This window comes from Hipposideros armiger, unplaced genomic scaffold (assembly GCF_001890085.2).
Source record: "Hipposideros armiger isolate ML-2016 unplaced genomic scaffold, ASM189008v1 scaffold_14, whole genome shotgun sequence".
Classification (NCBI taxonomy): Eukaryota; Metazoa; Chordata; class Mammalia; order Chiroptera; family Hipposideridae; genus Hipposideros; species Hipposideros armiger.
Window position 1 is genome coordinate 4,144,653 of NW_017731364.1, and position 15,242 is coordinate 4,159,894.

Genomic DNA, 15,242 nt, shown 5'->3' on the forward strand with positions numbered 1-15,242 from the left:
TACATATACTGCCTATAAGAGTCTCACTTCAGATTGAAAAACACATAGACTGAAAGAAAAAGGGTGGAAAAAGATATTTCATGAAAATGTAAACAACAACAACAACAACAAAACCTCAAAAAGAGCTGGGGTAGCCATACTTACACTAGACAAAATAGAATTTAAAACAAAGGCTATATAACAAGAGAAAAGAAGGACCCAATAATTCCACTTCTGACTATTTATGTAAAGAAACCTAAAACGCTACTTGGAGGGGATGTGTGCATCCGTATGTTCATTGCAGCATTGTTTACAATGGCCAAGATGTGTGGAGGTATCCTGGGTGTTTGCTGACGGATGAATGGATAAAGAGAAGGTGGTACATATGTACAATGGAACATTGCTCAGCCATGGAAGAGAAGGGGTTCTTGCCATCTGCGGTGGCATGGATAGACCTGGAGGGTATTGTGCTGACTGGAGTATGTCAGGCAGAGAAAGACAGATGCAATATGATTTCGCTTATATGTGGAATCTAAAGAACAAGATAAATAAACAAACAAAACAGAAACAAACTCATAGAAAACATTTTGATGGTTGCTAGATTTTGTGTGTGTGTGGGGGGGTCGTGGTGGTGAAAAAGATAAAGGAATAACATGGTGATCACTTCTTTAGGTATATAAATGTTGAATAATTATGATGTACACCTGAAACTAGTATAATATTATATGTTAACTATATTTTAATAAAAATATTTTTAAAAAGAATGAAATGACTCTCTCACACTCGAACAAAAGAACTCAGAATATTTTGATTTTTATTTTTACTGTTCTATCCTTTCTTATAGACTCCAGACAAGCACCAGTCTTTTCAGGCTTTTAAAAATGTATTAATAATCTGGGGTTTCAAATTCAGGTTTGTTGTTTCATAATTTGTTGCAACAATGTATATCTTCTCCTTGAATTTTACTTTTGCATAGTGTTTTGAAACTGGGTTTAAAATAATTATCTAGACATCTCTTTTTTAATTGGCTTTAGTACTAATTACCTATCCTTTATGACACTGCTTCCTCCACACACTTAATTTGATTTTCTATAGAATAAACGGTGCTCATTAGTTCCACCTAATAGATTTTAATTCTGTTACTGTGTTTGAGTTTCCTTGCAATCCTTCCATATCTCATTCATGCCATATTTTATTTTCATCTCGGCCTTATCTGGTTCTCCTCTGATTTGTAGAGGTCATGGCTTCTTGCCCGCTTCAAAATGTCCTTTTAGGTCCAACTGGAAGAGCTCATTCATTTTCATTCTGTATGCTATTCTGTACTCCCTTATATTTCACTTTCTTTAGCTCCTGTTTTACTCTTTACTCATTCTTAAAGAAGAAAGTATTCTATAGACTTGAGGCTTGTCAAATAACAGAACTTAAGCCTTATTCTCCCTGAATGCTGTATTAATAGTAGCAAATGGATGTGCACAGTTCCCAGGCTACATCAAGTTTCTAGAATAAATTATCCTGGAGTCACTCTGCTTCAGTTTTATTTTTCTCTTACTGGCAGGGCAATGTCTACTTTTTGGAATGTTCCACAATTTTCTTTAAATGTGATAAAAATTTCTCAATATTTCATGAGCATTTTAATAGACATATTCCTTCATGCTTGAATGTGATGTCAGTATATGTTCATCACATCAAGTTCCTGATATCCTTAAAATCCTTTATATACTCATTTGTTTTTGTCACTTAATATGTTGAAGATTGATAGAAATACATTATTTTTCTCTGATTGTGTTTTGACAATTTTATTTTATATTTTGATATTTGTTATTCAGAATAAAAATATTCATGGATGTTATGTCTTCTAATGGATTATATCTTTTTAGTCACATTTAATACATAATTTAAGGTTTCCTGCATTAAATTCTACTTTGTCTAATTAATATTGCTCTCCTTTCTTTCTTTGGTATGCATTTTCCTGATATATCTGTACCCTTCCCTTTCTTCCCCGATTTTGTTCCTTTCTGTACCATTTTGTTTCAAACAGCATCCATTTAGAATTAGTTTTTGCCCAATCCATGTCTAGTTGTCTTTTAATAGAAACAATTAAATCATTCACACTTAATGTGCCAATATGCTTGACCTCATTTTGTATCATCTTATTTTATACTTTCTTGTTTTAATGTTCTCTTGCTGTTTAATTAGTTTTTAAGCTTGGGTATAACATTTCAATCTTCCTCCTAATTTTGAAGTTAAACATGGCATTTCTAGTTTTATGTTCATCTATTCTCTTTCTCATTTAAAATGTATTCAAACTTATATTTCTCTATCTATGTCAACAATGAAACAAAAAAATTCAATGTCTCTCACAGTACAAGATGAGAAATTTAGCACTTCAAGAGATTTTTTCTGGAGTAATCTGATTTTATAGACCCAGATTATTTTCAATGAATTTCTTATGTATCTTTTTTATTAGGAATGATTTTTGACAGCTGCATTGTTTCATAACTATATTGATAACATTTAAACATTAAGTCTATGTTTGACTGATTTCATTGTTCACCTCATAACTTTTATGTCACATCTTTTCCATTTCCAAATTTTAAATCTCATTAATATTCCTTTTGATCAGAATATGTTGAGTAAATGCTTTTCTCAGTAAAGAATTTCAGTGATCTACTTTCTGGGTACTTTTCTTGTATAAGAATATCTTCCTTTTTTTTTTTTTCCCACTCACATATTATTGAATTCAGAATTCTAGATCAGAATCTTATTACTTCAAAATTCTAGAGCCATATATCAAATTCCTTCTAACATTTAGTGTTACAGAAAGTCTGACACATGCTTTTTAAAAATAAAATATTGTTTTTAAAATAAAACATTGTATACAAATAGATTTTTTTATTGTTATAAATTAATAACTTTCACCAGAATATACCTTTAATTTTTCCTGGTATACAATAAACTATTTTGAACAGAAATCAGGAAAATATTTTTCTGCTTTTATTATAACTCATCTTCCATTTCATCCTCTTCTCAAAAATTCTGGGTTTTTTTTCTATTTAATGTGATGAATTGTAGCCTCCATTTTTTCACTCATTATTTCATTTCTTTATGTGTTTTCCATCATTACTGTGAGAATTTACACTTATCTTTAACAGTTTTCTGCACTGTTCTAATGTTCATACTCCCATTACATGATTTTAATTCTGCAAAATATTTTTCATTTTAAAGAAGGCAAAGTTTCTTAATCTCAAATTGCTCTCTTTTGATAGCTTCTGCTGTGTCTTCTTAAAGCTCTGTAAATATAACTTGGAAATTTTTAAAAAGTTTTCTCCTACTTTATAGTGTCTATTTTATAGACAGATATTATTTTTATGTTCATAGATGTCTCTCTTCTTTAGAACTGCTAAATACTGTTTTCATGAACTTCCACCAAGTGTTTACTGAGAGTGAGTTCCATGACCCAGTGCTATGTGTGCTGATCAAGGCATGTTCAAGGAGGCACTAATGTGATTGAGATGTTTCCGATCACCTACGTGTGTGTGCATGTGTTTTGCTTTGTGAGCACTTAGAAGAGAAAGCAATGATCCCTTGGAACTAACCAAGCTTCCCTCAGACATCATAGCAGGTGTTTCTTACATCTTTTTGATAGGTATGTTTGTTATGTAACTCAGAAAAAAAACGAGGTAGGCTGTAGTTGTAAGCACAGGATATTACACAATGTTTTCCATGATCCTTGCAGGCATGAGGGTGAAATATCTGTACAATGCAAAGACAGAGACAATGTGCAAGCAAGACCATGACTAGATTGCAGTGTCCAGTGTAGGTTCTGATGCTTTGATGGTTTTTAGAGAAATTGTAATGTACTCATAGGAGATTTGCCAAAGGAGCTAAGGAATTAAAAACCCTGTAATTTGAAGAATCACTGAGGGGACCTCTTGTTTAGCAATGTTTCTTAACTCTACTGAACAATGGCATCACTTGAGTACCTTTAAAAAAACTACTCAGGCCCAGGCCCTAAAACCAGAGCAGTTAAATCAGTGTCTCCCTGAGTAAGATCCACAACTGCTAGTTTTGCAAAGCTTCCCAGGTAATTTCAATGTTTAATCAGAATTGAAAACAATTGTCCTAGTTTACAAACTTGTGAAGCTCACATGTGGAAGAAGAATACACGCATTTCTGTGTCAAACTCCATGCCTAACCCTTCACCTGGCAGAGGCAGACACTGGTCTAGCTGAGTCAGCAAATGGCTACTGGAACAGCTCGCCTGCCAAGCCCAGACTCTCAATGCTGTGAGAAGTGTCCTCCCCTTTTTAGAGAGACATGATCTCCTTGACATGAATCTTTCAGGGTCTGGCAATACATGTATCAATATAAATGAAAGAGAACCAAGATGGCAGAGTAGATAAACATTGTGCCTGCATCCTTCCCTGAACACATTAAAATTACAACTAAATTATAGAACAATCAACCTGGAGAACCATCTGAAGTCTAGCTGAACAGAAATCCTATAACTAAAAATATAAAGAAGGCACATTGAGATTGGTAGGAGTGGAGACACAGAACGGGCCACAAAACCTCCCTGTGGAGGTTGAAAATAGAAGGGATATCTTGGCTGTGGGGGTTCCCCCCCCCCCGGAGGAGCGAGGTACCCCAGGCCCCCACACCAGGCTCCTCAGCTCAGGAAGAGGAGCCCCCATATCATCTGGCTGTGAAAAACAGTGGGGATTCCGACCGTTCGTGAAGTCTGCGGGAAATCCAGGCATCCTCTTAAATGGCCTGCCTACAGACTCAGTCACTCAGACACTCACTTTTGGCTCTAGCAGAGGGACAGTGACTTGGGGGGACTCAGAGACATAGGGGAAGCAGACTGAGGTGGGTGGCAGACTGAGGCGAAGGGAGGACTGCAGGACAGTTGGCATTTTCCTGCTGAGGAGTCTTTCTCCCATGCAGCCGCAGGCGGGCGCCATCTTTCCTGTGTTGAGCCCTCCCCCTACGCTTATGGCCAAATCTGACCCTGATTGGCCTGGTGAGCTCTGCTGCTCCGCCCTGTTGACTCAGCTGAAAGCCAGCTCTACCCAACTCACAACTGCCAGAGGCACTTCCTTTGTGAGCAGCCAGCGCCTCCAACATTACACTCTTTCATTAAAAACCATCGGAGTCCACAGGCCCCAGGAAGGTGACAACTGGCCTCAGTGTGTTTTGAGACTTTTGCTGAGTCGATCTAGGCTCAGCACTGGCATGAAATCACAGCCTACATTAACCTGATGTCAACAACTCTTCCCACTCTAGTGACTCCGTGAGATCATTCCTCACCCAACTCTCACGTGAAAAAAAGCAGAGGAGATTAAGAAGTACAAATTCATTGTTACAAAGTAGTTATGGGGATGTAGGGTATAGCATAAGGGATATAGTCAATAATATTGTAATAACTATGTATGGTGTCAGATGGGTACTAGATGTGTTGGGTGATAGATGAGAGGTGGTTGGGGGGCAAGATGAAAAGGTGAAGGGATTAAAAAATACAAATTGGCAGTTCCAAAAGAGTCATGGGGATGTAAAGCATAGGGAATATAGTCAATAATATGGTAATAACTATGTATAATGCTAGGTGGGTAACAGAGTAGTCAGGGGAATCACTCATTTCTTAAATTATATAAATGTCTAACCATTATGCTGTACACCTGAAATTAATATAAAATAATATGGAATATCAACTGTAATTGATAAATTTAAAAGGGGAGCAAAACGGGAAGGAGAATAAGAGGTCCACATTTCCATGTATAAAATGAGTAAGTCATAGGGATGTAATATACAGCACAGGGAATATAGTCAATAATATTGTGATATCATGGAATGGTGTCAGATGCTTGCTGGACTTAACATGGTGATCATTTCTTTAGGTACGTAATAGTTGAATAACTATTGTGTACCCCTGAAATTAATATAATATTGTATGTTAGCTATATTTTTAATAAAAATCTTAAAATTTTTTCCAAAAAAATGATAAATGAAAATTGACTCTCCCATGATCTCATCAGCTTTTGTGGTTTCACCTCCCTCTTACACTGATGACTTCCTAACAAGGATCTCTAACCACATAGCTCATCTATCAACAGCATTTCCATCTGGATCTCTCACTGACACAAATGTACCATGGCCCTAACTGAATCATTACCTAGCTCCATTGCTCCTGTTCCTTCGTTCTCATGGTCCGTGGAAGCATTATCCTCCCAGGAACACAAAGGCAGAAGCCTTAGAGTTACCCTTAGTTCCTCTGCCTCTCTCACTATCCTCACAACCACTTAATTCCCAAGTCTTTCCAGATCCTATCCCTCCCTCCATCTGAACTACCTACTTTTTAGCCTTCATATTACTTAAATTCCTACAACAGCCTCCTTATGGGCTCCCTGCTTCCTGTCTTCTCCCCCTTCCAACACTGCAGCCAGAGAGGTTGCTCTAATGTTCAAATCTGACCGTGTCAGTTCCCACTTAATTTCTCAGTGCCCCACCCCCACTGTCTATCAGAAAAGATCCACATCCTTTAACTTGACAGACAAGATCCTCCTGCTCATATCTCCACTGATCTACCATCACTTCCAAACTCACAGTTTTTGCTCTAGCAACACTGACCTGTAGATAAGGACTGCCTCTGAGCCTTTGCTTGCCCTCTACCCAGCATGTATTAGCCACACTCACTTCTTCACTGAACTTCTATTCATCCTTTAAATTTAGCTGAAGCTCATCTACTCCAGAGAGTATTACCTGACCTCCTTGGTCTAATACCTTCTTAAGCTGGTGAGGTGACCCTCCTCTGACTCTTATCTAAAGATAATGCTACATATTATCTGTTTCTGACTCTGTTTCACACAGTTCCATCTAGCGCCTGGAAACCCAGTTGGTTCTATCCCCAGAAACTAGTCCTATGCCTAGCACGGAGAGGGTGCTCAATGTATATCTGAAGATTTAGTGTTGGTCAAATGATTGAATGAATCGCCTCAGGAGTGCATTTGCCAAGATTTGCATGATTTAGGGTTTAGGAATCCTAGGGGTTCTGGGGTAGAGTGGGAATTTCCTCAGCTATAAGAAAATGTGGCTACTGGTTTCTTAACGTTGTGATCAGCCAAATACTGCTGAACATTGTGGCATGAGAAAAGGAAGGAGGCCCACTTCTAGTGGGTGTCCTGGGGTCAGGTTCTGGGGATCGTGGACATCCTTGTTGATAAAACCTTGAGATGGGGACTGAATGACACCGCCCATTTTTGTGGCTGTCAAAGATTCTGGAAGGAACACTGTGGGCCTCTGGGAGATCAAGAGAGCTTTCTCTAGCTCTTTCACTATAACTGAAAGGCCAGGGCACTGAGGCAGTGGGTAAAGTGCTGTAGGCTGCTGCCCCAGAGCAGAGAGATGCAGAAATACAGCAAAGAATGAAAACATTTGGGCTAAAACATTCAAGCATTTCTGCATTTAAGGGTCAAATTGGCCTTGCTATCCTCTGGCAAATTGGAACTTGCACACCAGATGAGCCATCAGGAAAGTGAAAACTTGGTTTCTGTGTTAGATGACACTGTTCATGCCTTAAGTGAGGAGAAAACTCTCCATGCAGACCACACAGAAAGGAGTGATGGGGCCAAATGAATATCTGGGCAGGGAGGTCTGGGGTTTGTCAGCTGCTGTGTAGCCACTGAGTTTTATCTCTCATCCCTTTTCTTGCCATAGTGGATTCTTCTAGATCAAGCCTTTGCTTTGGTAAAATCACACTAGTGAAATGAGGCTCGTGACATCTACACTGCTTGCCTCACACCTACGATTGGAATCAGGAGAGATCACGGATATGAATACATCGTTATCTTCTAAGTGTGGTCCACGTGTAAAAGATGGTTATTATTATTGTGATTTTAATTATTAAAAAAGTATTTCCTTATTTGAGCATTTCCTCTCTGTGTCCTTGTCCTGCCATGGAAAGCATTTGGCTTCATTTCCCACTTGGAAAATAAGCTCCGTCTTCCTTCTTCCTTTTAAATCATGATGTCAGGAAAGAATCTTTAATTTTCACGGAGATGTCACTTACTTCAGAGTTTAATTCCAAGAGAAAAATGGACACTTCTACAGAAAGCAAAGCCTTAGGTTTCTTCACAAAATAAGATGAAAAGGAATTATGCACTGGGGAAGAGTGGGAGACCTGGGTTTCCATCCTGGCTGAGTGACCACAGGCAGGACACTTCCTTTTAAACGGGGGATTCCTCATGTTGAAGAGGAAGGCCTGGGACCAGATGCTCTCTCAGCTCCTTCCCTGGTCTCATTTTTAATGATACTAGAGACTCTTAGGTCTGCCTCAAATTAATAGAAGTCTTTTGGCCTGATTGAATAATATCCCAGGGTGCTAAGACAACATGCAACTGAGATCACTAGACCACTCTGCTTAATCTGTTCAGAATCAGAGAGTAAGGAAGCCACTCCCACCACCACCACCACCACCACCACCATGGCCAGCAGGACCACCATCACCACCAACCACTACCTCCCCCCCCACCATCTTTACTGCCGTTATCACCACCACTACCATCACCATCACCATCACCACCATTGTCACCATCATCATCACTACCACCACCAACATCACTTTCATGGCAAATGCAGTTCTATTTTTTAAAATGGGAAGAATAACTTATAAAAATTTTTTAACTTGAGGGGTTGATGTTAATCTCAGGAAACATTCTGGAATATGATGTGGAATGAGCTTTTAGGGCTAAAGTCATCCAAGTAGTTTATGCCAGATTAACAAAACTGCTTATTTGACAATGTTATTGGGCAGACAGATCAGGAAAATGCCAGTGATAAAGGACATCTGAGCTTTATTAAGAACTTTGATAAGATTGCTCTGATAATCTTTTTAAAAAGATAAATAGGAACTGAGTGATAGTAGAAGAAATTTGGCTATATTTTCTAAAAGAGTGCTGTTTAGTTATTGAGTTAACATCTATCTTTCAGGAGCACATAGTGGAATGCCTCAGAATCCTGTAATGTTCATCATTTTTATCGATGTCTTAGTTGAAAAGGTCATGCTCATCAGATTTGGGGATGAGAGGAAGCCATCCAGAAGGGACAGCAGCTACAATGGATAACAGAATCAAAGCCAGAAATATCTGGGCAAGCTGGCAAGAAAGACTGAATTAAACAGGATAAAATTAGGAATAAATGAAAGGGTTTTGTATTTGGGTCCCAGGTAGCATCTATTTAAGCATGGAGGTGATACAGTTCAAGGTCAAGTTTAAAGAGAGATTTTTCTTTTTTCCAGTTGATACTAAACTCAATAGGTATTACTTGTATAGATTCCTAATTCAGCCTTATTGGGTTTCAACAGAAATATGAAATGTAGAACAAAGAAAGTAGAAATCTCCCTCTACTTGGTGTTGATTAGGCCTCCCTTGAAATTCTGTGTTTTATTCATTAAGAACGAAGAAATTAGAGAAAACTGGGGCGAGAGTGATAATGATAGTGAGGACACTGGAGCCAATCAATGGCCTATGAGGCAGGATGGAGCAGTGGAAAGGCACTGGCCAGGGAGTGGGGAGCCAGGTTATGCCATTAATTGGCTGGGAGATCCTGACCAAGACAGTATTTCTCTCGGGAGCTGATGGCAGGCTTCCTTGAGAAGAAGTATGGATGGCGGTTGTTGGCAGACCTGTCCTGCTAGGTTTTGGCCCTCTGGTTAGGTCACACTATAAGTGGGTTTTCTCCCTACCTCACCCATCCAGGCATGAGGCCTCTTGAACCTCTAAGCAAAATTTTACACTCTTGAAATGCCATTAATGTTTGCAAATTATACCAATTCTTTCCCTTGGGAAGCCTCCAAAAGTACCATTCCTCTAACTTCCTGGGAAGCCAAAGATGATGGCATTTCATATTTACATTACCACACATAATGCTTATTGAGGTAGGAAAAGAAAAGGCCTAAGAGAATCGGCTTTGAAATCACAGGGCCTGAGGTAAACTCAGCCTCTCCTACTAGCTTTGTGACCATTTACTTAAAACTTTCTGAGACTCAGTTTTCTTGTTTATGAAACAGGGCTAATACCAGGCTCATAGGGATGTGAATATTAAGTGAGACAATGCATGTACAAAATGTAGCACAATGTGGGGCACAAAATAGGTGCTTAATAAATGGTATAGCTAATGTTAGTACTCCTTTTATTACCACCAACCCTCCTCTTTCTTTCTGCCCCTCCTGCTCTGTAGGCCAGGCACTGGGCAGGGTGCAGAGGATACAATGGAGAAGAAAATTCACACCCCCTGTTTACACCAAACTTACAATTAATTTAACCAGCACTGTCCAGTTGAACTTTCTACAATGATGGAAATGTTCCAAATGTGTATTCTCCAATATGGTAGCCAGAAGCTAAATGTGGGCACTGTGACTGGTATAACTGAGGAACTAAATTTTACATTTTATTTAGTTTTAATGAATCAAATGAAAATGGAAACAGTCCCATGTGGAAGTAGATAGCACAGCTCCAGACCCATTTCAGGTATATTTCTGAGACTGACCAGTCTGAGCAGAATAAAGATGCAGCAAATGAGAAATGCACACAAAGCACCCAAAATAGTATCTAGAAGATTCTCTTATGTTTTCATTCATCACATTTAATTGTCTACTGTACATAAGTACTATCTCAGGTGCTGGGGGTACAGTGCCAGCTGTACCTTCAGAGAGTTCACAGGTTAGTGGGGTATACAGATAAGTGGTTTTACTATAGTGAGGTAAATGTACACACAGGTGCTGTCAGTGCAGCAGAGAAAGGTCTCTAACCCAGGTGAGCAGTCAGGGGGGTTTCCCAGAAGGACATTTTAAGACCAGAGCAGTCTTGAATAAGTAGATCTCATAGTGGGGGCTCAATGGATATTTATTCCATTTACAACAGATTATATTCTATGGCCACTAAGCCCACTGCTGGTGGCAGAGGTGGTTATGAGGTACACCAGGGAAAACATTGCTAGAGCCAATTTGTTTTCTTTGAAAATTTCCCCTTTGTGTCTTTCTGTATTACTTAATTCAATTTCTCTTCTGTGGCCACATTTTCTTCACATGAGGACGTTTTTTTGATGATGTGTATCACCTTATTTTTATTGTTTTATTAGTAGTTACTAATCATGAGTGATTTGGAGGCAGGGGGCTGGTGAACTCTGTTATACATAATGTGACATCAACTCCCACTGTGCTTTGGTTGTGGAATTCAGATACATACTTGGTGTAAACCAACAGCTCTGTGAATATGGCCAGTCTGCGAAGAAGTCATTACTGATTGGTTGGGCTGGCTGCATCTGGCTATGATAGTGATGCACATTCATAGGAGCAAGAGTTGTTCTAATTACTTGTGTGGAGAAAGGGGATCTTATGCCCATTTACATATTTTACACAGTAGTCTGATTTGTTCAAAGTTAATGTGTGACATCTAGCCAGAGAATTCTCCAACTGACACACACTTACATAAAATCAGGTACAGCTTTATAGTGTATGGTTTCTATAATCATACTTGTGTGTAAAAAGCAGGATAATAGGTGTGACTCCCCCATGAGGCCAGGGGGATGCTCATGTGGTCTGGCTTGGTTGTGCGAGGCCCTGGTCTATGTGAGTCCCTAGAGATTATCTGCTTTGACTGTGGCAGAGTTGCCTCTGCTGGATGGAAGTGTGAATTGGTGCAGCCTTTCAGAAAAGCAGGTTGTTAGATATATCAGGAGCCTTAAAACATTCATGCCCTTTGGTCCAGTGCTTCTACTTCTGGGAATCTATCCAAAGGAAGTATTTGGAAATGTGTGCAGTAAAGACTTTGCCCAGGTATGTTGCGCAGAGTTATATGAGTTGCTAAAGACAGGAAACAACTTAAATGACTAACAGTGTAATAATATGCAGCCGTGAAAATGATGTCCACGAAAACTTTTGCTGCAACACTAATTAGGATAAAAATAGTTACAGAGGCTAAGCAAGCACCCAGGAGTCAGGCAGCCTAGGTTTGAATGCTGGCTCTGCTAGCTGTGAGACTTGGGCAAGTCACCTGAACTCTGTGGGGTTGATAACACGTACATAATACTTGCCTCAGAAAGACGTCTGAGAATTAAATGACACAGTGAGTATAATACTTAACACCTGCAAAGTACAAGTTTTTAAGTACCCAATAAATGCCAGTTATCTACCCACTGTGGATTTCAAGGCATGAAAACAGGTGGAAAAAAATAGGCTAATATATTAACAGTGGGAATCTGGGTGGTTGAATTGCGGGTGCTTTGTTTGATTCTTTGCACACTTTACAACTTCACAAATTTTCTGCATTTACCATGAATTATTTTATACTAACAGTATATCATAATGACATAATACAACATGATATTTTTTTTAAAAAAAAGTTTTACCACAACAAAAACGGCGCTTCTCTCGTCCCCCTTCCCTTCCAAGGGAGGGGCTAGGGGTAGACACTTCCCCTAAAGATGGGCTGGAGAGGGTAGAGACACTGCTTTATGGGTTCTTCCCCGGGCAGAGTCGCACGTGTGCTGGGCCGGGACCTTCGGGAGTACCCGGCTGGCGGGATCCTCCACCAGTTGTTGAAGGTGCTCTGCGGAGAGTTGGGTGTATGGGGGGGACAGGAGTGAGGTGGGAAACATGTCTTTAGTACTTTCTTCTATCTCTGAGAGTCTATATTCCAAGATGCTCTGATGTTTATCATTTTATCCCCTTGTCTTGGTTGATCTGAACCAACACTGACATAAAATTGTAAGGTGGGAAAGACTCATGACTTGCTCCCTACCCTTGACCCCTCCCATAAAAATACCTCTAAAAACGCCTATAGCGCTATACATAAATGTTAAGTGAGATTCGCAAAGAAAAGACTTACTCGTAGATCAGGGGTACAACAGGGGAACAACAGTAAAGTTAGCTTAATTGCAGCCGCTTTTATTTAACGAGTATAATTTATATTAGGAACGGGATCTCTGGCAAATACAGCCCCCTTTCAACACGACAAACGACGAAGTCCCTCCCCACGTTAGGACGTATCCCTGGAAGGAGAGGGTCCTAAAGCACAAAGGTAGGGGAGTGTGTGTGTGTGTGTGTGTGTGTGTGTGTGTGTGTGTGTGGTCTAAACACACATGATCTTATGTCCTTCATTGACAACGAGGGTGCCGGGTGCTGCAGCAAGTGTCTCTGAGGGCTGTATTTTACACAAAAAATCCCAGGCACCGAAATAACGAAGTCGTCCCCCGCGTTGGAACCCGAGGGGCAGTTCCCAGCCCTGTGTCCTGGCCGCTGCCCCACATCGACTCCCCCTAGTCCACACCTGCAGACCCAAGGTGCATTCCCCCAAGCGCCCGAAATGAAAGAATAACAAACAGCCCTCCTGGGCCCTCCTCCCGACAGCGAGGTCATTGTATGTTAATGAAGCCAGAAGAGACAACCTCGCGGCGCCTGCTTGCGAGCGCGCCCGCGGGTTCGCTGCTCTTTCGCGCGCCACTGCGGCGCAGCTACAAAACACCTCGCGCTGCCGCAGACCCTCTTGCCTGGAGGGGTGGGAGAAGGTGGGGGAGGGTGCTGGAGGGGTCTTGCCCGCCACTCTGAGTTCCTTGGCTGGATCGCTCACATCTGGGAGAAGCCTTCTCGCTCCGGTCCCCTGATTTCCACTGCAGTGATGGCGGGGATGGGGGCGCCGCATGAGAATCACCTGTAGGGCTTTTCGAACTCCACAGCCCTCTCCCCAAATTTTAGTCCACTCGTCCAGAGGAAGAAAACCTCAATATGCAGGGTGAGGTGCACCAGTGGAGTTTTCAAAGCCCCACAGGTGATACTAGATGTGCGCCCCTCAAGACACACACGCACACACACACACAGACACACGGACACACACCTTGTGACTCGGAGTCTAAACAAGTCAGCTTTACATTCTCTCGCTGATGGTTCTCCGCTTCCCTAGGTGTCCGTGTTCCCTTCAGCTTCCCTTGAAGATCCCCTAGCCCAAGAGCTTTGCGGAGTGCCTCAAAGTCCTGAAACGCTGCGGGACCGTCAGAGGCTTTAGCTGCCAGACGTTAGGGAAAGTGTGCCCCACTCCTTGCCGCCCTGTGTACCCTGGAGCGCGAACTGGATACCAAGGAGCCATGGTAAGTGTAGAAGGGGGGAAAATGTGACCAGTTGCTTCAGCGACCTGCCTGGAGCAAGGCCACCTCCCGCCTACACACCTTTGAGGTTTGGAAGGTGCTTCCAATCCAAGAGGGAGCTGGTGTCCCACCTGTACCGCTCCCTGTGCTCTCATCTTACCAGCGGGGGATCTCCTCCTGCACGGGCTTTGGGGCTGTTGTAACCATCGGGGTGAGCGCAGTGGCCTTGGCTCCAGCAGCTCCTTCCCCTGGCCACGGGACCGGCTCCCGCTTTGCCCTCCTTTCCCAAGTCGCGGCAGCCCGCGCCCCGAAGCCCGAGCCCCCCTCCGCCGCGCCAGCCACTGTCTTACCTCTCACCAGGCAACACTTGGTTGCGCGGTTCCTCGGAGCGCTCCTTCCTCGGGGCTTATTCCCTTACTTGGGAGGAAAAAGGAACTGAGAGACAGAAAAAAGACCGAAGTCGGCGTCTGGGCGTCTTCCCGCCCGCGCAGCCCTCTTGGGGAGGGGATACCAGTGGCGGCGCCGCGGAGATCGGGCGGTCAGGCTGGGCTTAGGCAGCGCCGGGGGTCTTCTGCCTGCTCCGGTATCCGCCGCTCCAAAGCAGTCCTTGTCCGAGGCCCGCTACTACGGCACTGCGGCTCCCTGCGCGTAGCCGCTTGGTAAGTACAGCTGCCACTCTCAGCGCGGAGCCCTGCCCCCGGGCTCAGAGCCCGCCCCCGCCAGACACACGCGCGCGCGCGCGCGCGTGCACACACACGCGCCACACACAAACACGCGCGCGCGCTCGGACGCACACGCCTGAATGCGGATCGGCTCAGTGGGAACCGGCGCCCCTTTGGTGCAACTTGGGCGCGGGCCTGGCTCTGGCATGTCTCACCGATAGGGCTTTGGTTTCGGAGGAGCAATTAGGTGCTTAGGGGTTCCGAGAAGATGTAGCTGTGGAGGCGACAGAGGCCAGCTGACTCCGGGGACGGAGGACAGGTGTTTGACAAATAAAATACCCACTGGGTATTTCCACATCTCAAACAGATCTAGGCTGCTTTAATATCTCGACCCAATTAGAGAGAAAGTAAAAATAAAAAATCAAGACGTTCTCTCCGTTTTCCAGGAACTCCATGTCTGTAGACTCT

At 42.3% G+C, this 15,242-nt stretch overlaps 1 protein-coding gene across 9 annotated transcripts in view; it reads right to left on the reverse strand.

The window, feature by feature from the left end:
- The window catches only part of DGKG (diacylglycerol kinase gamma), a 219,974-nt gene extending 205,179 nt beyond the window's left edge, over positions 1-14,795 (reverse strand). For 4 of the 9 annotated variants that reach the window (XM_019669018.1, XM_019669047.1, XM_019669027.1 and 1 more), the window contains exon 1: positions 14,463-14,793. The gene's annotated coding sequence lies outside the window, so the exon portion shown is untranslated. Of the gene's footprint in view, positions 1-14,462 lie in introns of all 9 variants that reach the window. The other 5 variants (XM_019669013.1, XM_019669083.1, XM_019669066.1 and 2 more) reach the window with 3 other exon arrangements.
- Between the last annotated feature and the right edge of the window lie 447 nt (positions 14,796-15,242).